The 26,867-nt window shown below is 42.9% G+C and overlaps 1 protein-coding gene across 9 annotated transcripts in view; it reads right to left on the reverse strand.

Moving 5' to 3' along the window:
• Positions 1-26,867, reverse strand: part of LOC306823888 (low-density lipoprotein receptor class A domain-containing protein 4-like) — a 194,526-nt gene that overhangs the window by 153,093 nt on the left and 14,566 nt on the right. For 3 of the 9 annotated variants that reach the window (XM_079343785.1, XM_079343787.1, XM_079343786.1), the window contains 2 exons: positions 12,302-12,437; positions 11,421-11,517 (listed from right to left, as the gene is read on the reverse strand). The exons of 1 other annotated variant lie outside the window; for it this stretch is intronic. The gene's annotated coding sequence lies outside the window, so the exon portion shown is untranslated. Of the gene's footprint in view, positions 1-5,328; positions 5,375-11,420; positions 11,518-12,301; positions 12,438-26,867 lie in introns of all 9 variants that reach the window. 5 more of the 9 variants (XM_079343790.1, XM_079343792.1, XM_079343782.1 and 2 more) reach the window with 2 other exon arrangements.

Below are 26,867 nucleotides of genomic sequence, written 5' to 3' on the forward strand. Positions count from 1 at the left end.
CAAACGCCTGAAGGACAGTTTTCTGCAACGCTTCTTTTTCACACATACAGGACGAGCTGTATGTTGAACGCAAACAGACACATTTTTTTGCTCAAACTTCAACCGGAGTTTGTTTTTTTTCTGCCAGAGTCAGAGTGTTTTTTTCCTAACGGTTAGTAGGCAGCAGGATATTCTGCGGAGAATTCACCTGGAGTGAGTGGGAGAGCGTGCTGACGTTTACTGTGACTGCTGCAAGGTGCACAGAACAAGACCGCTACGACCTCCCTGCATGTCATTAAACGGCTGCGTGTTGCGACGCAGTCAATATACAATGCTTGATTTTAACTTAAGGCCCTTCTCTGAAAAGGCACAGAGTGGAGGATTTGAGGGTGGTCTTCCCCTGGATCTATCGAGGAGATGCATTAAACCCCCAGACCAAAACCGCCCTCGATAAATATCTGTATTCACCTTCACTGAAAACTGTGGCAGTTGTGGCTCAGTGGTGGTTTCTTAACCAGAGGGCGGGGGTTCGATTCCCAGCTCCTGCATTTCCATGTACGATGTTTCCTTGGGCACTTGTGCTCAGTTGGTAGAGTTGAGGGTTTGAGACACTTAACCGTGAATTGCTCGCCCTGCTGCGTCAGGGGCTTTGATTGTGTATGATTAGTTCTTTCTGATGGTTAAAATGTACACAGCAACCACTGCCATCAGTGTGTGAACGGGTAGGCGTGACATGCGGTGTAACAAGCTCAAGTCCATTTACCTTTTACACTTAACCCCAAACTGCTCTTGCTGCCTCGTCAGCGGCATGTAAATGTGTATGGATGGGATTAGTTACTGATGCACACTTTACGTAGCGACCGCTGAGTGTGTGAATGTGTGCGACTGGGTAGGTGTGACATGCAGTGTGCTGTAAAAGACCTCCGAGCACCATAAAAGTGCTCTACGTGCTCAGGTTCGTTTGCTATTCCTGAAAAATGTTGTTTCTACTCGATCCTGAATCAGACACTTGACGTGGAATGAAAAACAGTATCTGCCACAGAATGAGTTCACACTTATGATGTCAGTCACATGTCCCTGCCTCGTGCTGGGCCACATACATGGTGTGTGTGTTGCATCATTAACATGTCTTTTTAAATGAATTTCCTTCCAAGTCTGAGGCACTTGAGGCTGAGCATGGCACGGTTTAGCTATTTAACCACCTGTCCATCGAGCCACCCATTCAGCGTGCCTGCCAGTCCCTCAATAACTAGCCCCCATCAGCTAGCAAGTATCTCCCCCCCCCCCGAGCAGCATTCACCCAGCAGTGCTGAGGTGACAGCACTCAGATTTAAAACCCAGCAGTGGCGTTGTCTTTCTGCCCCACTGATTCTTCCCATAACCTAACCAGGCTTTATCAGTCGCGCACAGGCTGCAGCGAGCTGGAGACAGCACCTGGTTGAGGGAGGAGGGCGGGAGACAACACAGACATGAGTGATAGGAGAAAAAAGCATGGAGGCAAAAGGACAAAATCGGTGCAAGGACAAGGGGGATGTAGAGTAGATGGAAGTAGAGGAGGAAAAGAGCAAAAGGAAAGATGAGATGGGGGGGGATGTAATGAATCAACTGGGGAGATCAATCACACTTCACTGTGGTCCTGACCCACAAATGACCCTGTCGTCAATGTGTGTACATGTGTGTGTGTGTGTGTGTGTGTGTGTGTGTGTGCATTTCTGCATCCGACGGGTGTCTGATATTGAATCCTGCTACCTGACACACTGTCGTCTGCAAGGCAAAAAAAAAACCTGACCCAATCTCTCTCTCTCACACACACACACACACACACACACACACACACACACACACACACACACACACACACACACACACACACACACACACACACACACACACACACACACACACACACACACACACACACACACACACACACACACACACACACACACACGGGGTTGTCTTAAGATCAGAGATGGTTGGTCCCTGGGTGGGCTCAATAAAAAAATCACTTGGCCTCCTGGGGATGAGAGTACATATCACTGAGTCCGGTTTATTCTGCTGTTTAAGTGAACTAGAAAGTCACCTTGACTCATTTTCTCCTCTGTTGTTAATTGCTATTGATCAGACAGGAAAGCAGAAGTCCCTTGATTTTTAAGCAGATCAAAGATCCTCGAGCTGAACCTAAAAAAACATGACTGAATTAGACGTGTGCAGAGCCTTTCCTGGTAAGTTCAATTAACCTGAGTGTTGAATGAAACATTAATGAACATTTTCCTGAGCTGGGACATAAAGCCGTGGTTTCATGACTAGCTGAAGGCTCCTGATTACTCTGCATCACCTGTCTCCCTCTCTTTACCTCTGGCTGGCCTGCCCTTGCCTGTCTGCTTCCAACACATGATCCCAGCTGAGAGGCAGTTTGTGGTTAGTGAGAAGAGACAATCTGTTCCCACAGAACTGTTCCACCAGCAGGGTGGAGTTCAAGTCCAAACTGATGACAGAAGTCCAACATTCCTACAGCTGTCTTATACATTTAAAGCCAAATCCACATTTTCTCACAAGACAGGGCTGCAGCTCATTATTCTCAGAAACAGACGAAGAAATACATCTGACAGCAAACAAATCAAATGAGATCAAATAAAAGAATGCAACATCTACCAATTCTCATTGGTTCCTTTATCAGTTAATGACCAATGAGGGACTCCAGTATTTTGTCTTCAATGGTTGCTTTTTTAAACTTTTATTGTAAGGTGTGATGGTTTACAACTCGACCATGGCAACAGGGCAAAATGTTCCAATACAGACATTCATTGTCTGCATTATGGATTTGGTCGTCTGAAAAGACTTTTGTATTTGATGCTGTGTCAAATAAAACTTGTAGAAATCAAACTAAACCAAGCTGCCATCAAATAATTTTTTCTTACGTTTCAGGCTCATTACAATTCAATCGATTTGTGCAAAGCAATACAAGTGATGTAGTACATTCACACCATTGCTCTGGTTATTTACTGTGCAGTGGCAGTATTAAATCATTGGAAACTGTTCTAAAGATCACAAGAAGGCATAGACATAGACGACATGTTCATAGATCTACAGTACAGACTCTTTACTATATTCCAGGCCTGATTAGTTTGTTCTTGGAACGTCAAACTGGAGCCGTTGTTTCTGTGCAGCTGTCCGCTTGAACCTTTTTAAAAAGGCTCTAGAAACTGCTCGTTTAATCTGAACTGTTAAAAATAGACTCAGCCATGTTGGAGCGGAGCGGAGCAGGACCGAGAGGTGATTCTGACACGAGCCAGAGAGAGACCAAAGGTGCATCCTGTGAGCAGCTCCAAAGAGTTCTGCACGGACAGAAGGTGTCACACGGATCCTGAACACACTGCAGGCTTAATGTATACCAATAAAGACAAGTCCTATTCAGGCTGTAAACATGGGCATTTTAACGTGGGTGTTAATCGGACCTATGGAGTCTCAAGTGGACAATTGAGGAACTGCAGTTATTGTGCACATCCACTCTGACTTCATTGTGCTGCTTTGTTTTTATAAATATATATCAATTCATGTGAAATGTGACGAATTAATTAATCACATGAATCGGGCAATTGTGACATTGGAATTTCCCAGATAAACCATGAGAGTTAATAGTCCAGACTTTTTAGGAGCAGGGCCTTACAAAATCTGAACTTCACATTATTTTAGGGTAGAAAAGATTTTGAATTTCTCCAACAGTGCAGTCGTCTATCTCCCCATGCCTATTCACTCCCCTGTTCTTTACATCTCTGCCTCCTCCTCCTGCTGCTCCTCCTCTCACACACTATTCTTGTTTTTTTATTGTTTGCTTGTTTGTTTTTTGCCTTGAAGAACTAACACACCCTGCTTTGATTCAAACACGCTTCTTTGACCTCGTCACAACTTTCACCCCACTCAAACCTCGTTGTCATGCTTCCTACCTTTCTCTTCATGTTTCATCTGAGATCTAAAACACTTCAAACGCGTCTCCGTGTCTCACTTAGACTTGAGAAGCTTCTGTGTGGTTGTGTGGCGCCTTTAAGTGTGTGTTCGTAACTTCTGAAACACTAGCAGAGTGTGACAAAGCGCCAGGTTAGTCTGACCTTTTCTGTGCTGTGCTCTGGGCGCGCGCGCTTGTGTGTGTGTGTGTGTGTGTGTGTGTGTGTGTGTGTGTTAAACATCACACCCTGGCTTTTCTCCTAAATGGACAACTGAATCGCACGCTGTAGTCTCACGGTCTGTTTCGCTCTGAACCATGAGCTCGGGCGTTTGGTGACTTCTCTGATCCTCAGCACGGTTTGTCTGACATCATTTTCACGCTTGCACAGTCAATCAGTCTTTAAATAAACAGGCGTATCTTGTCATATCATCTAGTTTTCTCTGTCCTCCCCAAAGTACAGCTAAAACTGGAGCACCTTATTCAGACTTTTCTTCTCACAGAGCTGTTTTGAACAATCTGCGACTCCTCTCTTCCTTCCCTCTCTGCGGCATGCCGCCGCATACCAAAGAGTTCAGGACAGGACGTGTCTCATATCTGCAGCCAAACCCTGGACTCCTGCTCTGCTGCGGTAAAGCAGCAGCTCAACTCAACCCCTTCTCTGCCAAGCTGCTGGAATTTTTAAAGACTGCATGAATCAACCTTTCAGAAATGATAACGATTAGTACGATGGAACGCATCAGAGCTGTCTGCCATCCGCGCAAAGGAGCTGATCTGTTCCTCCCTGAGAAATGCATCGTATTTATAAAAAAGATAAGCATACAGCACGAGAGGAGAGAGTGTGCACTATCAGACGTACGGTTTCCTTCTCCAGGAGTCGTAGGCATCGACAGCAGGCAGGTTCAAGTGTAGATCTGATAGGGCCAGGCAGGGAGCCAGAGCACAGATCTGCTTTTGCCAATCAATGTCATCATGAAACAGACACACACACACACAAACACACCCATACAGAGACGGGCCTCCAAACAGTAATCCTGTGTGTGTGTGTGTGTGTGTGTGTGTGTGTGTGTGTGTGTGTGTGTGTTAAGAGTAGTGAAATGATTTGTGCTGCGCTTGGTTTTGCAGCCTGGTCTTATCAGAGTTGTCAAGCAGGCAGATCTGCAGCACAGTAGAACGTGGCTTGGGTAGAAAGCAGACTCTATCACAATGAGTGTGTGTGTGTGTGTGTGTGTGTGTGTGTGTGTGTGTGTGTGTGTGTGTATGTGTGTGTGTTTTGCTCTCTTCAGACAGAATGACAAAACTCTTAAAAAGAGTTTGGAAGGTTTGAAAAGTGAGGGGATGATCTGCTTTAGATTCGGTTGCCTGTCAGCAATTTCATCTAACAACAGATGCTATTTTGTGCTCACCTTTATCCTTTGGAAAGATGGCATTGGTGGGTATCCATCCTTAAACCTTTGAAAAAAAAATCTGTCAAAAATGTTTCAAAAAAACAACAAGAGCTCCTGCAGCCAGGCTTTGGCAACTCCAAGAGGTTTTAAGAAAGAAAAAAAAACAAGACACTGCTGCAAACAGAAATGCATGCCAAGAAACACAAGTGTGTTCACATGAACATAAATCTCCTGGTTAGGACGGGATGTTTGATGCATCCTGGTTATGTCCTGATGTGGAGAAACCTAAAAAAGCAGCCAGGAGTATTCCAATGGGGAGCACAAGAGCCTATAACGTGAACATCATCAAACGACTGTTTGCCTCAGAGCTTAAAGATGAAGGATGTGATTATCATTTGACAACTACTTTCTCTGAAGTGAGTGATTCATCATTGACTCCTCGTTGCAGAATTCGGTCTGTGCCAACTAAAAGAGGTTTGGTTTCACATTGATGACACTAGCAAGTTTAAAAATATACATGTGCTGTATATAAATATGTATCAGTGTAAACACCTTCTCCTCTGTTAACTGTGTCTGTCTCAGTCTGGTCTACCTTTTGATACTTGTCTATGATTCATTTGCTTTCTGCAACAGTGCAATTTCCCAGTGGACATTATTCAAAATTCATTTCATCTCTCATCTATATGCTGCCAAATGTGTCCCTGGTGTATTTTTATGCCTCTAAACCTCGGTCTAGAATTTTTTTACCAGTTGCTGCGTACAATTCATTGAGGAAAGAAAGAAGCTCCGCACAATTCATGCTTGACACCTTACAGTATTTCTGCTATTGAGAGGATCCTAAACAGTTTAAGTTTGAAGGGCTATGACATGTCATGACGGTTGAGTCTCCGACCCCTGTGAATACCCTATGACTGGTAAACAGGCTTTTTCCACATGCGTGCAGTCCCAGGTGAGCTCTGACAATGAGGTTCAGCGGTGTGAGGGGAAGACGTGGGACGCAGCCTGGAGGAGAGATCCTGTCTGGAAGAATGAAACTGATTAGCTTTGTTGGGTGGGGATCGCGGAGCTATTTTATTCCTGCAGTTCTCAAGGGGTGAACGCACAGTTCCAAGCCTTTGTGTGTTTAACAGCATTAGAAGAGCTGATGAATGGCCTATTAAACAAAACCTCCCTCATGCGCAAAAGTTAAACCACAAGAATGTAAAAGAACAAAAATGAACCCAATCCAAACTACCTTCGACAAATAATGGACTCAAACGACCTTGGCTACTTCAGATCAAATATTTGAAAATGAACAGAGCTGTGCTGTGAAGATGGGGATGTTCCCAGTAAGCAAGCCCCAATTTAACCAAGAAAAGCAAACACTCGGAAAATGGTTCAAATTGTCATTGACATAAATAATGTCTGTTGGTTTGCTGAGTTTGGCCAGCAGCACCCGCCTTCGCCCCTCACTGCAGCTTAACACCCGCGTGCACGTGTCAGTATGCTAGTTTAACCTGATAAACCGTGCTATACCGTGCTGCTCCTATAGATGCTATTTGTTCACTGAGGTTGTTTACATGCAGGCAGTAGAGCGGGTCCATTAACCAGAGATACAAGCAGTCTATGGCTATAGCCCCAGCTAGTGGTGGAGGACTGCACAGCAGTTTGAGCATTTTAACAGCATGGAAGGGCAAAATATTAAGAGCTAGCTTAACCGAGTGATTCTGGAGCCAACTAGCAATGGTGATAACGTTGAAGTGTTTCATCACTTACATTGGCCTATTGCACATAATGCCACCATTACGCAAAGTGTCTCTTTGGTTACTAGTGGATTGTTGCTTGTTTTAGGAGTTCTTCGTATTGGATCGTACTCTTTGCATTAGGTTGGGCGATGTGACGATCTTAGATCTTGAAGGATTTGATTCGGAGACTGTTGGAAAGAAACGACACTATAGGCTGTGTGTTTTGAATGTTTTTTTTTAAGTGCAGTCCGTGTGAGAGGAGACAGCAGAAAGAGGAGCTGCCTGCACCAATAACACCGACCATCTGTTGGACTCCAAACAGGGCTCCACCTCTCTGAGTCGCTCTTTCTGACTCTGCTTATCTTTCACTCTCTGTACGGCTCCCTTTCTATCTAATATCTCTGCCTGTCTGTTTTTTCTCCGTGTGTGGCTGCGTCTCTCCTTCCATCTTTCCCTCCTCTGCTTATCTTTTCTTCTTTGCTCTCCCCTCTTACTGTGCGAGGCCAGCCAGAGAACAGGGTGGGGCTGACTTTGTGAAAGGAGAGAAACTAAAATGTGTAAAACGGAGGAATGTGGTTGTTTACATGAGCTGTGTCACTCCTTCATTTCTTCTTTTCATTTCTTTATTCAGTTATAGTTTACACCTTAAACAGGAAACTAAAAGCATGCAGAGAACACATAAGTGAGATTATCTACTTAGCACAATCTTACTTTTGTTTGCATGTGTGTTAGACGTGTTGCATTTTGCTTACAGAACACACACCAGACAACACCCCCATCCAAGTAACTACAACACCCACAAGCACAATGAAGCCATTGTCAGATAGTCTGCGGTTTGCATGAAGTGATGAGTCAGAATACATGTGTCTGTGTGTGGGGGGTTATTGTGTGCCATGTGTGTGTGTGTGTGTGCGTGTGTGTGTGTGTGTGCGTGTGTGTGTGAAAGAAGAGCTCCCCTAAGAGTTTGATTACATCTGATAGTGACTCATGTCAACTCATCAGCTCACAGCAGGACAGGATAAAAGGAAGAGGTCGGGTTCTTGTTGGGGAGTGTGTTTTCAAGGTTTAAGGGAAGGTAGAAGGTTCTTAGACAAATCAGAGATAAAAAAACAGACGGTCATCTCTCAACTGAAAGGTTGGGGGTTCGAGTCCCAGCTCCTGCAGCTACATTTCCTGGGTAACCCCGAATTGCTCCCACTGTTTCATCAGCAGCGTATATGCATGTGTATGAATGGGATTGGTTACTTCTGATGGTCACTCATAGAGATCAGTGTGTGAGTCAGGTAGGTGTGACCTGTGGTGTAAAAGCGCTTTGATTTGTCAGAAGAGGCCAGAAAGTACAAGCTCAAGTCCATTAAAACCCCTTGACGCCTGAATTTGTTTCCAAGTATTAAAACATTACACTTGCTTCTGCTTTTAAGTAGATGTTAAATTAAGTTAAGAAAGTTTATTTGAAAATAGCACATAAATAGATATTACATAAAAATAGCACATACATAGCACATCAAACAGATGTCGTTCTGTCTCAGACTGGTCCTATGACAAACTAATGCTTGCAAAAGGTTCCTAGGTATGTATTGAAAGTGCATCAACCGGCAGTGGAGGAATACGGACACTATTTTGGCTGCATTTGGAGCGGAAGCTGTTTAATGCAAATTTGCGACAATAGGCATCAAAGGGTTAACAAAGCATTCAGTCAAACATGAAGTATGTCAGCCGTGACCAGGAAAAGTAAAACATCAGAGAAAGTACCGACCAATTAATCTGCTGTCGCTAAAAATGATGTACTAATTTTTCTAAGATCACTTTCTGCTGAGTGTGGTTTAAATTCATATACATGTGAATGCACACGTTTTGCTATGAAGATGAAGAGAGTACGGAAAAGGAGGAAGAAGAAGAGAAAGAGGCGCTCGAGCTGCCTGCTCCCTGATGATAAAAGAACATTTCATCATCACATAACCCGGCCTGGGGTATTTCCTTTACGACAGAAATACAGACATACAGGAGGTACCTTCAGCATGTTCGGGAAGGGGGATTCTTTTTTTGACTTAAACATCCAAAGGTGCAGATGAAGTTAAGATATTTGTTCTTTCTTCAATATTTAATATCGATATAAAAGATCACAAAATATATCATTGGTTTTCCCACATGTAAATATGTTAAGAATTCTCTGAATATATATTGATCTATATCTCTTTTGTCTGACAACAAGGAGCTTTAAACAGTCGCTCAGTAATGTTCAGAGGTGGCTGTTAAATCCTCTTTACAGGCCCAGCGTCACAAAGCTCACAGACATAGCCACGAGGCAAAGCTGTAAATCAAAGAGTCTTACAGTAAATGAGGATATTTATGACATGATGAGGGGTGTGTTTATTCTAACACTCCAAGACTGACAGTATCTGTCATAATTCTCCCTATAATAGTGACGTGTCATAACCGTGACAACTGCTAATTAAAGGACAGGCTGTGTGAGGTGATTCCATAGAATGAGCATTTTTTTTATTCCAAACATGTAACAGAACAAAAAGGTGAACATACAAAAAAAACCCAGAAAACTTGTAACGATATACACTGTATGTGCACACACACACACACACACACACACACACACACACACACACACACACACATTGAGGCTGCTCGTGGAGAATCAACGTCAGAATACGGAATACGTCGAGGTGGTCTTGTTGATAAGGCTGATCAAAGATAGTGTAGCTGTAACTTGCCGGGCTTTGTCACAGTGGGAGTTGTTTTTGGTAGTCTGTATTCACACTGTGCACAAGAGGGAGCCATATGAATTTCTGCTGGAAATGTTCCCATTCCTCAGCTAGCCCCAAATACCTTGAATTTCTCATCTTGCTGACTTCCATATTTAATAAGCATAAAAAGTGTTTATTCCTCCGAGCCAAGAAGCTCACTCGGAAAATGTCAAAGTTACCTGCATATATCATGTTCACTTAAGTTCTGCAAAATTGTCCTTAACTGTTTCAAAAAGAAGGAATAGAAGCTAACAATGGTAAAAGTGGAACTTCAATGCAGTGTTATGATCCCAAGCTCATAAACCAGCCTAGCTCGTTGCCCAGCGGCCATGTGACATGAGTGGCCTTTTAAAGATGTTTTGATTTAAGCGGTAGCCGTTTGCCTGAAGGCTAAAGCCCCGCCTCAGTTCCACCTCTATGTCTGTTTCTGGATTGATCAAAAGTTTAGTGGAGATAACATTTCTAATATGGTAACCAGCATCATTAGCGCCTCACCTATAAACAGCTCACTGAGAAAACGTCCATGTTTATACAGTCAAGTTAGGTAAACAAGACTTTTCAGCATTTTAACAAAGGAGTGTGTGGAAATAAAAAACATTTCCTTTGAAATAATTGATTTTTTTTTAAGCTTGAGTCAGTAAACAAATTAAAGTAATTTCATACAGAGAAATTCTCCTTCCATCCCATAAGCAATCAAATCTGAAATACACATAATGTCCATGTATTTTGCACACTATTTATGAAACCGTGCCAACAGTTTGCTAATCAGGACAACAGACTTGTAAAGTGTAGCTACAGAATTGCAAACAGCTTTTTATTTATTCTTAACAGAGAATCAGAAGCTCCGTGCAACAAAACATAACTCCCGTTTAACAATGTTTTTCTTGCATCCCTGTTTTTACAACAGGTGGAGGTAAATTATCAAGATGCACAAAAACCACGAGAGAGCAAAAAGATTATATTGCAGCCCTACAACAGCCTGGAGTAGAGTTTGTGTGTGAGGCATAAACTGCTGACCTGAGAACTGATGTGCAGGTAAGCAGGGAGGCGCACACACGCACATACACGCACACATACACACACACGCACACACACACACACACACACACATCGTCCTCCTTCTGTGCAGACTTATTATAAGTCCATTCCCACCCTCGCCCTATATCTGCCAAGTAAGTACACACTGTGCTGTCATTTCCACACACACACACACACACACACACACACACACACACACACACACACACACACACACACACACACACACACACACACACACACACACACACACACACACACACACACACACACACACACACACACACACACCACCTCTAACGTAGTGAAGGTCAGGTTTCTCATCAGTGTCCTGTCTGAGTGTGTTGACCACAGTGCAAAGCCGCACAGCATGGGAACACTCTCCGGTCTGCGTGGCTGAGGGACAGAGCCGGCCAATGTCGCTGGTAAACAGGCTGTCAGCAGGACAGGAAGTACCAGCAGTGAACACAGTCAGCCCCTTCAAAAGCTATTAGGAAAACTCTGTTTATTGACTCAAACTGGACGTTTACAGTTCATAAATACATTTGTCCCACTGAAATGGTACTAAATGGAAGTCGGACTTACTCACCTAGATAATGTGGTTGGAGATCGATTAACTCCTGCATGTCAAACTGGACCCATTGACTTTCTGTGCATGCCTCACAATCCCTGTGCCGGGTTCAGCCCTGGAAGTGGAATGGAAGAAACAAACAAGTTGAAGTATCATCTGCACTTAGGATATCACAATAAGTTAGACGTACAAAGCATTAAAGTAAAGAGCTGCAAAGTTGTCCGTGCTTTCACCGTTGGACAAACAACCAAGGTCAACTGGAAGACGTGTTTTCACAACAGGAAAACTATGACTTTGATACCATACCTGCTCAAAATATTTCAGTACCAATACTGAAATGGTACGCAGCAAATACGCAGCATTGGAGGCTTCTTTTCAGGCAAAGAAATAAGGAGTATTCTTGTCTCTGGGCAAAATGAGGGCAGGATACATGACCATTCAAAAATACTAGCAGCATCCTTATGATACAAAGCTTAATGCAAAGGGGTGAAGTATCCCTTTCAAACTTACTGACATTGTTTCTTCTTTTCTAGATCCCTGCTTGGGTAATTCTTACTCTCTGATGTAGAACTGTAGTAGTACAATAATGCTTCAAATAATCTATTTTAAATAAATCTATATTTCCGTTTGTGTTTTTGGAAGGCATCTTGCGAGCCCCTTCTCAATGTCTCACGACCCCCATTTGGAGGGTCTGCAGTAGGCTACCATCCAATTTAGAGACGTCTCATTCAAGTACGGAACGTCTGTGTGGGGTTTCATCGGTACGATGCTATGTGATAAGATGCACATTTGTATAGGTAATTCATAATGATCTGTCCTTGTCTTTCTAACTCCAAGAGACAGAAGACAATGTCTATACAAATACTCTGACATTGTATGAACTGAAGCACTAACACCACACCTGAAGAATGAATGCACATTAGGAGGATTCTAGTCTGATCCAGCAGACGTATGCTTCGTGGGTCCGTTGTCCCTCCCCTGCAGTGTGTCACACTGAATGACAACTAAGGCTCCATTTGGGATGCAACAAGACCTCTGGACAGAAATTTACACATAACTTTAATTTTCCAGACTTTTCTGATGTGTCGGCCAATAAGAGCACAGAGGCCTGTTAATTAAACAGTTAATGCTGTTATATGGCACTATGAGACAGAGAGCCCAGCTCCTCTTCCTTTAAACGTCATCACTGTGGTCACATGATGATATGTATGGTACCACCATGTAGTCTGTCCAGTCTGTTTGTGGAGTCACGGCACATATGTATGGCTATGTGATCACCGAATCTCAAACGGTGACCATGGTAACAGACAAAAAGATTGTGAAGTCTGAGCTCGGCCAGGCGTGCCCTGCCCAAATGTTTTACTGAATCACGGTTCGCTTCCTCTTTGATTCACTCCTGTGTGCTTTATTGATCACCTTTCATCAAACTTTTAATGACATCTCTAACCTGTGGGACATCTGTCACACGTTCTGCACCGCCAGGCGTCTGATAAACTAGGTGAAAATAAGTCTACAGCCCTCTCACAACACTGTTAGCAACGTTATCTTTTCCCATTCAAAACAATGAGTGGAGCTAGCTGCAGGCTAGGTTCATGCATGAAAATGAACTAAAGTGTCAGAACACACACCTTTTGTCACAACGTATTGAAGAAAGAAATGTGAACGTTGCAGCAAAAATATCAAAATGTCAGGATACTCCTTCGAGTAAAAATGTCAAAGGCACATTTGCGCAGAATAACAAATCCTAGCAGAACGGCGTCTTGAGAATGTCACTCAATCGCTGACTGAACTTAGCTAAATTGCATTGAACTAAAAGAAACACAAACTAAGTGTAGAAGCTACTTTTAAAAGCTACTTTAATCTTTATGAAACGTAGTATTGATCCCATTTAAAAGTCACAGCAGACTTTAGAGAACTGTTAAATAATGATTGATGCAAATATCCATTGACTGACTTGTGTGGAATAAACAAGGCTAAATGTTAAATGTAGTTTCATAAAGATGGTGGTAAACCGGCCAAAAGTCCACGTGGCTATTATCTCTCAGATAAAAGCAAAGAAAAACTAAACAATAAAAACAGAAACCAAAACAAGTGTCCATGACCTTTTAAATATTCTGAAAGTGAAACATGAACCACGCAGGCTTGACTTTCTACAAGGAGAGTTTGAATGACTCTTTAATGTAAAGAATTCTTTAATGCAGAAGAAGGTTGATTTAATTTACAGATCACTGAGTTGATGCTGTTAAATATCAAGCCTTCTTGTTGTTTTATGGAGAGCTGCAGAGCTAACGTGAGCTGCACCTTGCTCTTCAATGTTTGCAGCACCTCCCTCTCTGACTCGCTATGAATTCCCCCCGCAGTGTTTTTGAACTAGTGCTCGGCAAGTTGCTCGCAGGATTATTTAGATTACGACTTCTTCTTAACAACGACACCGTGACAACCAATGACACACACAAAACGTTCCCACCATGGAACAGCGGGCAAGCAGCACTGTGTACGGCAGACAGTGACTGGTGCTGAAACAAGCACCATCATGGGAAGTGGGTTTGAATCCCCATCGCTCCAGTGTGTGAAAGAGCCCGAGAGATGACATGTTGTTTTAAGGATTAACACAGAAGGGCCAGTTGTAATAAACCATTTATTCAAAACATAAATGAAAAACTTGTTTGGGGACATTGAATTCACTTATTTTAAAGTCAATATACGTTTAGTTTTAAACGTAGCAGGATGTTCTGTATTTTCATCGTCAGACAAATAGGAACATAAATATATGAATTTATAAATCGATTTCATTTCTTTAAAAAAAGAAAATTGTAACTTGAACCAAATGTTGTAATATGCATCATGTTATGAGTTGAGTGTTTTGACATATCCCTACTGGAGTTGCAAGATTTCAGGAATTTTCAAAGTTGGAAACTTTCCATGGGAATTAACGGGAATTTATGGGAATAAACTGGAGATTTACTAAATTGAAGGTCGGCCCTTAAAAGGGAATTTAAATATAGTTGTGGAAAATATATTTTAGCATCATGTTGATTAAAACAACCAGATGTCATGCAAGTACACTTGAATATGCTATTACTCAATCACACAGGGCTTAGTGCAGGGCTGTTGAGGCCACGCCCCCTACATGTACTGCGCACTTCATCACATGCCTTGGACAACACAAGACTATTGAAGCCACACATTTCAGCCTGTGTACTTAATAAAGGGAAGTAAGTTTGAATGACATTATAGGATAATATGTTTTAAAAATGTGAAGTAAATCTGTTATGTTTTTTTTAATTACATTATTTGCATGGACGTCTGCTTAAGGACAAAACAAAATGTTTCTATTTATGCTTGGCTGATTTGGAATATTTCCAAAATTCCCAAGCTTAACCTTCCATGGAAAGTTTACCTCTTTGCTTCCCTAATCCCTAATCAATAAAGTTTTATAATCCTATAACACTATGAGTTTGCCCTTGATTCATATTCTTAAAAAAGTATACCTATTCAGGGCGCACACACACAAGACATTAATGATGTTGGAAGACACACAGAATGGTACAATCATTTAGTGCTTCATACAAAGCTGCTATTTAATCTGAACTACTGAAATACAAACAACCCTGAAGGCCACTTTGCTGCTTTAGATTCTAAGAATTCTTGATATAGCGAGTCTTTACATTCAGCATGTCTGAATCCTCTCTCACACTGAAAGGCAGACTGAACTTAGACCTGAAGCCCTCAAGAACACACACACACACACACACACACACACACACACACACACACAGAAAACCACTAAGTGTCAGACGTACACTGCCACACACTGATATTCCACATGCAAACTGTAAAAGTTTTCTCTTCTGTCTAGACATGTGGGCAGAATAATGACAGAGGCAGGCAGAGGCAAAGTGACAGAGTGAGAAAAGGAGGGACTGAGACACAGCTGAAGATAATGAGAATAAGAAAGCAGTGAGACAGAGGCCAACGGAGAGGACGGGGGAACGAGCAGACAGAGGTGGGTGGGATTGGGCAGACAGTGTAAAAGGTGAGCTCTCGCTGTAAGTGAGACCTACGGCTATCTGCTAGCAGCAGAGCTATCACATGTGTGTGTGTGTGTGTGTGTGTGTGTGTGTGTGTGTGTGTGTGTAGAGGTGTGGACTGGAGTTACAGAACTTGGACTTATTTGAAGACTATTTCCCTCTTCTAATGAAAATTACATTAACACCTTGATCTTGTTTCCACCACGTCTCCATAACTCTCCAAGCTAAAAGTGCTGCTTTACTACGGCTAACTTTCTATCAGTCTTTAAGAGAAGAGGAGCAGTTGAGTTGGGCCTTAAGCCTCTTGGCAAACAATGTCATGTAAGCGTTTTTAGATCACGGTCATTCTGTGTCAATGCATGTGCAATATGAAGCTATGAGTGAACCAAAGTGTGCTACCATTAGCCTGCTAACACAACGATGCAGGCCACTGGCTAATGCAGCTCGAGCACTGGCCCTTAGCGGTGCTTCATTAGGATGTGTTTCATCTGATAACTCCTCTGTGCGAAGTGAGTGGACGGTTGGAGGTGTGCCGCTGGTGGAGAGCGGAGGCTTCTGAATAGCGGCGGCGTCGCCAAATCGTTTTGTTTTGGTTTAATGCTGGTGCTCGAGGGCGACATCTACTGGATCGAGAAGTCACATGTTCATCGTTGGAGGAGTTTTGCTCTCGCTGTGAGGGCTGTAGCAAGAGATTAGAATTGAGTAAAGTCTGAAACGTTTGAACAGACAAAGCAGGAACTGCAGCTTCACTGACCCCTGTGCTCAGTGCTCAGCTGTGGGGGCTGCCTCCCCCTTCCCCCCCCCCCCCAACAGACAGATGAGGCAGAGCATCAGACTGAATCAATCAAACACAGCCGGCCTGACAGTGAGACACAGTGATTGGTGTAGAGAGGCAGAGGTTCACTCAGTCAGAGAAACATTTTGACATTTAGTAGATGTTGATATGACAGCTTCACCTCGCTCAAGAGCTGCATCCGAATGATTAAGTTGAGACATCGGGAGTTATATGCACCTCCATTCGCTCTTTTCTTTCTCTTTGAAGTTCAATGCACCCGCAGTCTGATATGCAATCAACTACACCGGAGTTCATACACTCCCACAGGAAGGAAAAGTTGTCCGGATGAGACACAACTTCATTCGTTTAACTGCACAGAAAATATCCGGAAAGTGAAAGGAGGAGGAAAAAGTGAATTTAGCTCACAGACGAAAGCCAGCTTATAGCTTGTACGCACAATTTAACCCAGCTTATCTCTGCAGGCCCCCCCCCCCCCCCCCCCCCGACACACACACACAACATTCACTCTTATTTACATGAACCACAACAGGTTCTAGTTGGGGTAAATGATAGACTCATTTTAACATCCGACTGCCCTCGAGGACAGAAAGTCGAGTGTAAAGTAGAAGCCTGTTATGGAAGGGAGATAAGGGTGAGAGACAGAGTGAGGGAGGCAGAGACGGAAAGAAAAAAAAAAAAAAAGAGGGAGAGGGAGAGAGGGGGAGCGGAGAGGACAACATAGTGCTGCATTGCAGCAGCAGAGCCAACAAAAGTGAGCACTTTGTGAAGCTGGGGCCCTGTTCGCTGTGATGAGAGTGATCTAAAGGTCCCTTCTGTCTGAACGTAATCATGTATGACCCAGTGGAGGAAGAAGGACACTTGGTCAGACACATTATGGTCTCTTTATCAGCCTATAAGTCTGCCGCTGTATCTCAATGTCATTTATCTTTCCCTTCACTCTCGGGGATAATAATGCACAAGCGAGAGGGGACGTGCAGACGAGTGTTTATGTGCTTTATGGGCTATCAGTCGCTCTCAGCGCAGCGTTGCTTTCAACAGCGATGAAATGTGTTTTAATCTCGCCATGGTGATTCAAGCGCTGGAGGTGATAATGATAACTTCATTTCTTTCCTGTTTATCCACAAACAAACTTTAGAGAGTGTTGGCAGTGGGATAAAAAGAACATAGACTCAAAGCCGGACATGTGATGAGAACTAAAGATTAAAATGTAGTATCACAACAAGCATGTATATATATATATATATATATATATATATATATATATATATATATATTTGTGATTTTTTTTATTTTTTTGTTTTTTTTTAGATGAAACATAATGCTGGAGTTCCCAGGCTCGAACCACTGATCCAGTTTTTTGGATTCATTTGCTGCACTGCTGAGACATTCAGCGGGGAGATGTTGTTTACTACCACATGGTCTGAGAAGCAGAATCACTAACAGCTATTTTCAAAGAAGGAGAAAAAGTCAAATCATAAGTTTTCTCTCTAATCTAGACCAACTTGCTGCAATGCTGAGAGACAGGAAGGGAGGGTGTCAGACAGCGAGGGGGGGAGAGAGAAAGGCAAGGCTGTGGGGACACTGCTGCATCCAGCCAGGCAGCCAAGCAGTCAGTCATTCAGCCAGACAGTATAGACAGACAGACAGACAGACAGACAGACAGACAGACAGACAGACAGACAGACAGACAGACAGACAGACAGACAGACAGACAGACAGACAGACAGACAGACAGACAGACAGTGGTGAGGCTATGGTTGTCAGTCAGTGTAGATGCTGCAGAGTGGTGCAGTGCCACACTCTCTCTCTCTCTTTTCTCACTGTGCTAGTCTTTCAATGCTCAACATCCAGCCCTCCACGCTGACAAACTCCCTCCATCCCTTTTAAAACTTCCTCCTGCTTTCCTTCCATCTCACTCCCATCTCCACAAAACTCCCCATTTCACGATTTACTGCACATCTCTTTTCTAAATCTTCATTCATCACGACATGACTAACTCTAAATGGTTGTCGTTCTCTTCTGCCCAAAAAATCCTTGTCTCCTCATCCGTGCTCTTGTTCTTCTCCAGATTAAGCCCCGTTTCCACCAAGCGGTTCAGTTCGGCACGCATTTTGTGGCGTTTCCATAGACTAAAGCGGGAAAGAATTACCGACCCGTACCGTCCTAACTTTTGGGACCCTTCTGTTGGGGTGCCAAGAATATCAATCCAACTCTGAAAGGTGGAGCTAAACACTGCAGTCCGTTTGATTGGTCGAAAGATTTGTCACTTCCTGTGCGACAGCGGCATCAAAGGACAAACACAACCCCGCCGTGTTTAAACACAGAGTGGTCTGTATCTCTGTCGCGGCAAACAAAGCTGGATTGAGTTTTGTAATAAAGAGCCACGTGTCAGTGACAGAGTTTACTGTGTCGCGTTTTTCTCCTTTGTTGAATTTATCAGCGGAGTATGTTGTGTCGCGCTGCTATGATGTCATGCTATTACGTAGCTGACGCGGCTACAGGATAGGTCGTGGTTGGTTGTGAAAAGCTTCAACGAACCAAACTGTACTGATCCATACCGGACCGTTTGGTGGAAACGGAGTATAGAACTGGAGTCTATAGTCTCAATACATTAACCACTTCGCCACCGACGGCGAATGATCAATATGGTGGACGTGATGAGTGTGGACAGAAAACATAAATAAATACTCTTTATTTGTGTGTTCGCTCTGGAGGTGCATCTTATTAGCTGATTAAACGTTGAACCGGTTGGCACCAGATTTACTCAGCAGTATAAGTCATTATCAGTCAGAGGCTATGTCTAAACTGCAACACAACCGCCTGCCACGACCCGGCGCTGCACCTCCAATGAGAGGTTACTGCCATACTGCTCTATAAGCCACGTGTAGATAAGCACATGGTTCGGTAGTTGATCTAAAAAATGGAGATAATGTCATAAAACCACGTAACCAGAGAAATGCAAACCACATTTGCCCAACCCAGCAGTGGCAGAGCGTCAACTAGGGGGGGCTAGTTCAGAAGAACGACACGAGGTCAATCTGCCTTTTTGATTACTGCAGGAGGAAGTGGAACTCTATACCTACAAAGATTAGAGACAGGAACATCGTACAAAAGAGTGTTGTGTTTGTTGTGACACCCACGTGTTCACTGAGATGGAATTTCACCCCCTAAAATTCTGAGTGAGCAAACCTTGTGGTCAAGTCAGACTCATTGCATGGCAATGAAGCCATAGCTGTTAGACCAACTGGCTGAGTCAGAGGTAACTATCAGATCCTGCTGATAGACGCTCTGATGCTTCTCAAAGTCATCCTGGAACAACGCAAGTCGTAAATGTCTGAACATCAAACAGTTTTGCCTCTTAGTTTTTTAACTTCATCATGTAGCTGGACTCCCTGAACGATGTGAACATGTGATAATATCGTGATATGATACAACAAGATTTTCTAACCGCAAAGGCTGCGATTACATTCTACTCCGGTGACATGTGAGCAAGTGTAAGGAGTCAGCCAATAAAGGCCCGTTAAACTTGGACCTGTTGAACAATGGCCTCAGGCTCGAGTGAACCTGGCACTGCCGAAACGTTGGTGTCGAAGAGGAGCAATACATCGGTTCGTTTTTTTGTTTTTTTTTAAAGATGCTAATGAGCAGAATCTGACTTGCTAGCGTTGCTACCTAACAGAGCAACACCTGTTTTAACTCCAAAAACTAATGTACTGTATGATAGTGGCATGGCTACATGCCGACAAACTGTGTGCCATGTAAGCTGAACCCAACCCGACAGGAATCACTGACCTTCATGTTTTTAAGCACAACTCTTTATGAACATCATTACACACTGCATGGAGAATGCATCTCAGCACAGAGACCAAGCCTGGGTACACTTGATGAGCGGTACAGCACATATTTTAGTCAGCTTGTCATACCTGAGCCATATAGAAAAAGTGTAAGCAGAGAGTGGCAGCAGAGCTGAAAACAGCAGGTCCCCCTCTGTCAACAGCTTTGTGGTCAAGCCGCACAGTGGGACACGCTGAGTTTCATTGATGAAGACTTTAATCTCAAAGCTCGCTGCCTTCAAGCTGCTTACTTCCCAGACGAGCACACAGGACAAAACAATGCAGCGGGACTGAGAGAAGAGCTTGCTAGCTGATCTCCACGAAGAGAAGCATCAGTCTGCATGACAATGGACAACTCATCAAATACTGTATGGTGTTGGCAGCACAGCTTAATGATCGGACCAGTTTGTGTTTGTGTGTGTGTGTGAGAGAGAGAGAGAGAGAGAGAGAGAGAGAGAGAGAGAGAGAGAGAGAGAGAGAGAGAGAGAGAGAGAGAGAGAGAGAGAGAGAGAGAGAGAGAGAGACGGAGAGAGACAGAGAGAGAGAGACAGAGAGAGATGGAAAGATGGAGAGAGAGTGTGTATGACTATTTGTGAGAGTGTGACTAAGTGTGTGTGTGTAATGGTGATAGTCTTTTATCACACGACTCAAACTGTATGAATTAAACTATTTTTATGTCTTTCAGAAAATGCACTCAAAGAAGACAGTGTTAAGAGAGTTAATTAAAGTCATTTTTATATGTCATAGATGCTTAAAAACGCACTACTGCGGTTACGTGTGGATGAAGTTTTTTCTGAAAGCGAGGTCGAGTGTACGTATGTTTTTTTCTGGACGGAGGGGGCAGGATATTTGTTTTTACAAAAACCCGGCTCCGTGTGTACAAGGCCTTAGTCTCATCTCTCAGCTTCTCCCTCATACACTCGGATTCTGTTTTGACTCTTGCCAGGACTTTCCATTGTCCCTCTGTAACTTCCTTCTTCTTCACTCCTCCTCCGTCCTCTTCAGAGAAGCGCACTCATCTCATCTGCTGAAACACTCTTCGTCTCGTCTCCTCTCTCTGAGGACAGGGATCAACCAGCGCACATTTCACACATGACGGAGTATGTATGTATGTATACTGCTAGAGGTGATGCTACTGATGGCCAGCAATGGAGATAGGGTAATGAGCAGGGAGTGTGTGTGTGTGTGTGTGTGTGTGTGTGTGTGTGTGTGTGTGTGTGTGTGTGTGTGTGTGTGTGTGTGTGTGTGTGTGTGTGTGCGCGTCTTGATCACGCATGCATCCATCTGAATGGAAATTTGCTTCAGCAGAGCATTGACATTCCACGCATACATTCGGAAATATTCTCCGAAAAAAGGAGAGGGATGAATTTCACTCTCCGTTCTGAATGAGTTGAAACAGCAGACAGAGCAGGCAGTCATTGGTATGCTCATTTACCCCATGCAGGCGAGGGAGAGGAAAAGTGAGTAAGGAGTCATAAAGTTACAAGAGGGAAAAAAGGCAAGCAGGGAGAAGAGAGGTAGAAAGGTAAAAGGCAGTGCAGGAAGGAAAACAGTGCATTTACTTCAGAGGGGAAGGAGTTGAAGACAGAGCGACGGAGGCTCGTTTCAATGCTCAATCATATGCAGATCAAATGGATCAGTTCTGCTGAAGGGTAGAAAAACACCTCTGCATCCGCATACAGGAGCAAGTTCAGAAGCTGGATAACTGTATGTGACTGTGGTGATGTGCAGCTTATCTATAAATGTGTGTGTAAAAGTCAGTGTGGATGTTTAAGATTGATTTTTCCCTGTAGGGTGAAAAACAAAGACAGCGCTGAGGAGGCGAGCAGTGCAGGGAGTCCTTGAACCTGAACTCATCAGCAGTCCTTCTTTGAAAGTGTCCACAGATGGGTCGAGATTTCAGCTGGATGCTGATTTGATTTACAAGACCAGCAAGGATAATGATGTGATTTACACAAGATATCAGAAATCCTGGGATTATTTGTCAAAGAAACAAAGTAGTTGGATTCAGGTTTGACTCCCAAAGCTAGGCCCATTGACATTTCATTATTATCTATATCTCTACTCCAGCATCGTTTTCTTTATAGCACAGGTTTAAGTGCTTTGACATACAGCAGAGGCAAAAAACCAAGCAAAAGAAACCAAACACAGTAGAACAAGAATATAGACAATGCTAAATACCCAGAACAAGAAAAAAGACAATCCAACAGCAAAATACCCGACAAACACATTTAACCCAACCATCATAAGAACCCAGGCAACACGAGAACTCAACAAGACGAGCTGAGACCGAGAGGACCTGATGATAACACATAACAGCAACAGCAACATTAGAAAATATACCAAGATGTTTTGCAAATGCTTTTTTTTAATTGTTTGATATGAAGTCACAACCTTTAGTGTGGAAAAAGCCTAAGCAGAAATAGAACTCAGTACCTCCAGTATCCACTGGAAAGAAATGAACAAAAAACTAATTGGGCCCGACGAGCTGAAGTCTTTATTGGTTCACTTCGTACGGGGATGATTTTTTAAAAACTCAACAGTCTTTGTATCAAATGAATGCTAAAGGTTATACATAATCAGGGGCATGATTAGTCGGACTGACAAGCTGGCTGAACTAGCTGTTTTCCAGGCTTTAGATCCACCCGAGCTAAAATGGTTCATGTACTTGAGCTTGTATAGCGCTCTTCAGTCTTCAGACTCGTCAAAGCGCTTCAATGCAGGTCACACCTCCACATTCACACACGGAGGGTAGTGGTTGATATGTAAAGTGACCATCATCAGTAATACATGTATACTCCCCTGATGAAGCAGCAGGAGCTGGTGATTGAACCCCCAACCTTAAATTCAACTCAATTCAAACCCCTTTATTTGTGTCCGGGGGAAATCAACCTTCCAGTTGAGAGGACTGACTCTACTGAGCCACAGCTCCACCTCTTTGCCTGTTACTAGGTTACCATTCAGCTTTGTTTAGCTAAAAAGTCAGCTTTAGAAATCACTGGGTAAAGTCACAGAGAGTATGTCCATGTTGAAAAACTAAAGAGAAAACTAATATGGATCCCATTTTATATGGCGCTATAATGTTTGAAGAGTCTATCAGAGATGAAGTGAACAGAAACAGAAAACTACTGTTCAGGATGAAGACTGTGTGTCATCTTCTAAAGTACAAAGAAACAGGTGATATGAAAACAGAACATCAGCTGGACATTCAGCTCTGCAACTTTGACCTAAAGGTCCCATATTCTGCTTTTTCTTTTAGATGCTCTTTATCAATCAATCTTTATTTGTATAGCTTCAATTCATAACAGGTGTTATATTGAGACACTTTACAAAAAGCAGGTAAAGGACCTTTAGTGTGTTTTACAGGAGTCAAGTTCACTTTATCGTTCTGTATTAATGTATCCCTGCACTTTAGTTCATCGGTCCGTCTACTCATCATTACCATTATAGACAATTGTTTATGCTGCTACCTGTCTAAAGTCTATGGTCTACACTCATGCACTTTAATATGCGTATCATTTAAGTTCACTTCCTGTCTTGTCTGTTCATCATGATAGTCAATAGTTTCTGCTGCTAACTTGTCTATTCTCACACACTTTATTATGTCTATCACTGAGGCTTGCTATGTATATCAATACTGCTTACAAATGTCATCACTGTTTTTCTGCACATGTTCAAAGTATGCTTACACTCAGTTAAACATGACTTCAAAATGTCACAGCTAATGTCTCCCATTTATGACTGAGTGGTGCTTTTCTACTTTGTATTCCATGTGTATTGCTTTGTTACTAACATTGTGTGTTTCATGTCCTGCTGCTGTAACGCCACAATTTCCCAGCTAGGGATCAATAAAGTACATTTATCGATCCATCCAACTATTTATCTACATATCTACATACATACAAAATATAAAGTCAGCGGAAACGCGGCTTCTCCGACGTCCTCCTGTTAGCAGTAGTGTCACGATCACGGGTGCAGGTAGAAAACAAGGAGGGAGGACCCAACCGCAGAATAAACTAAAAACTAAAAATTAACTTTTGAACTAAAAAGCCAAAAAAAAAAAACACAAACAAAAACTTACTAAAAACTAAATTCCAAACATCAAAAAAAAAAACATGAGCACAAAAACAAAGTGAATCCAGGGAGCAGAGAACACAGGCAAAAGACAATGAACCAACAAGAGGGTAAGAAAACACAGAGATCAGACACAGGTGAGACTAATGAGACAGGTGAGGACAATCAGGGTCATCAAGACAGGAGGGAAACACAGAGAGGCAGGAAACAGTGAAAACTACACAGTCAAACATGAAACACTGAAGACCAGAACGACAACTTCAAACTCAGGAAACACTAAAGACACAAGTAAATCAGGCAACAATAGTAAAGACAACATAGAAGGACATGAGGACACAAAGTAACACAACACTAGGAAATAAATCAAACAGAACTCAAAACTCTGAGATATGACATATACAAAACCACACCATGACAGAGTCGGTCGGGCTGAACAAACACTGGATCTTTAACCAGAGGAACAGGACTGTGAGTTATAGTTATAATCTACGTTTCCATAAACCAAGAAGTGAAAAGAAATCCAATCCAGTGCGTCTGTTTTAACAGTGCCTCTCTGGCGTCTGTGTGTGATGTTTGTGACAAAGTGTCAATACTGATAAGGACCTTGTGCATTAGGCTGATGGCTAGATGAGTGGAGCTAAAAACCAGCATCAGGTGCTTTTTTTTATCCCTTTACAACAAGTGAACACCAACTGACGATGGAGCTGGATTGTGTTTCTCTGAGCACATGACAAGTCTTCAGAGAGATGCTCTTATAAACAGTGTCTGCAACGGCAGATTTAAACATATGAGCCAACATGACAGGTCTGTGTATGCTCTGAAGATACTGAGAGTGTGATCACAGCAGTAGGTTCACGTTGGCCCATTACCAGGAAGACCAGAGATAGTAAACACAAACACACAGGCTGACAAACAACATGTTTACTCTGGAGTTGTATCATACCAGTTTACAGCCAGGGCTGCAATATATGGCTGAAACTACAGAGAGCTCACTTTGGATTTAATCTAAATAACATTCTTCACATGTTTTCCCGTCCATTAAATTGGCAGGTTTGAAAGAAACCGTTGTTTACAGCATAAACACTATCATAATTCTTTATGATATCTGAATCCTCTGATCATGGGTGAAATCTCTGCAGCTGCAGGTGAGTGATAAGCCTGTGGGGGGAAGTGATATAGATTTATGTTCCATTCAGCTTGGATGGAAAGCCAATTAAATCAGAGTCCGCCAGCACACTGAGGGGTCTTGGCGTGTAACAGGCACCGTAAGAAAAGAGGCCACCAGGCGGACAGGAAGAGCCGAGGTAGGATGACGGCGGGCCGAGGACAGTATCTTGAGCGGCACAGTTGCTCTTCAGGGCCCAGTGAGCTGCCATCTGTCCCAGGGCTGGGGAGGCCAGGCCAGGAGACAAACTCCCCTGACAGCATGTTCCTGCCATATGCTGCTGGAGCATGTACACGCACAAACTGGCATGGCTGAAGATGGCATTGGATGGTTATGGTCTGGGCTGCACCAAACTGGGCTGACCTTATCTGTTTTGGTCTCATTTTTAGGACAGCGAAAACGCAATTAAAAAATGTGCACTTTGCTTTATCACTCCTTAAACTCAAATTATCCACGAGTACAGTGTGCTGCACTGTTCTAATTGAGCTGTGAATACACCATATCTAATTTAGAATATGTTTATGAAGAGGTGTTGTTATTAGACCTCTTACTGAATCAGTTTTCAAAGTCAAGGCTTGAAGGTCCCATATTTGGATTTTTCTGCTTTTGGATGCTCTTCAGTGTGTTTTACAGGTGTCTTCTGAATGTTTAGGCACAGGTAACATGGCATTTCCTACCTCTTGTTAGCAGTAGCAATAGCCACATGAAACACTAGGTTTTTTTCTCTTTGTGGGCTTTAGAAATACAGGCAGATAAGAGTGGCAGCATGGAGCAGCAGTACATGAAAACTGTTTCTTTTTTAACATTAGCGATTGTGAACGTACTTTAGACACCTTTTTGAAACCTAAAAAGGGCATAATATGGGACCTTTAAAGATAACTTTGTAACTTCAAATGTGCAGTTGTACACTCACTGATCGCTGAGTTGACTTTAACTCGCAATATAAAAAATACAAGATTCCCACACAGTCAAAGACACAAACGTTGACCCTGAAGTACACAATGCAGTCAACCTTCAGGATGTCGTAGCTAACGCACAAGGAGTATGCTAAGTGAGGAACGAAGAAAATGAAGGACATCAAATGTCCCTTAAAGGAGCCAACTTAACCCCTTCTGCTTTGTACTGCAGCTAAACACAATGATCTCTTTTGTGTCAACAGTGTCGGGCTGCATGCTGACAGAACAGCACAATGGCAGAGCAAATATCAAGAGGAGAGCGAGGATTCGAATTCTGACTGGAGCTCTGCAGAAACACATTTATTGAAACTTGCTTCAAAAACATGCAAATAATGTTGTTTTTGTACAATAATAGAAAGTGCCTCCACATCAAAGTCTCAATATTAATATTCATTGTTAATTTAAATTTAAATTTAAGCAGCAACGCGTGGTGTCAACAAGTGCATGTGAGTGAGCAGGGAGGTAGCAAACAGAGACAGTTGGACACGTAGACAGCTTAGAGAGAGATAAGACACAGACGGACAGATGGACACACACACACACACACACACACACAGTTGAAGTGGATGGAGTTGTGGAGTCAGGTAGACAAACAGAGAGATGAAGGGAG

Source organism: Symphodus melops (genome assembly GCF_947650265.1).
Source record: "Symphodus melops genome assembly, chromosome: 5".
Taxonomy (NCBI): Eukaryota; Metazoa; Chordata; class Actinopteri; order Labriformes; family Labridae; genus Symphodus; species Symphodus melops.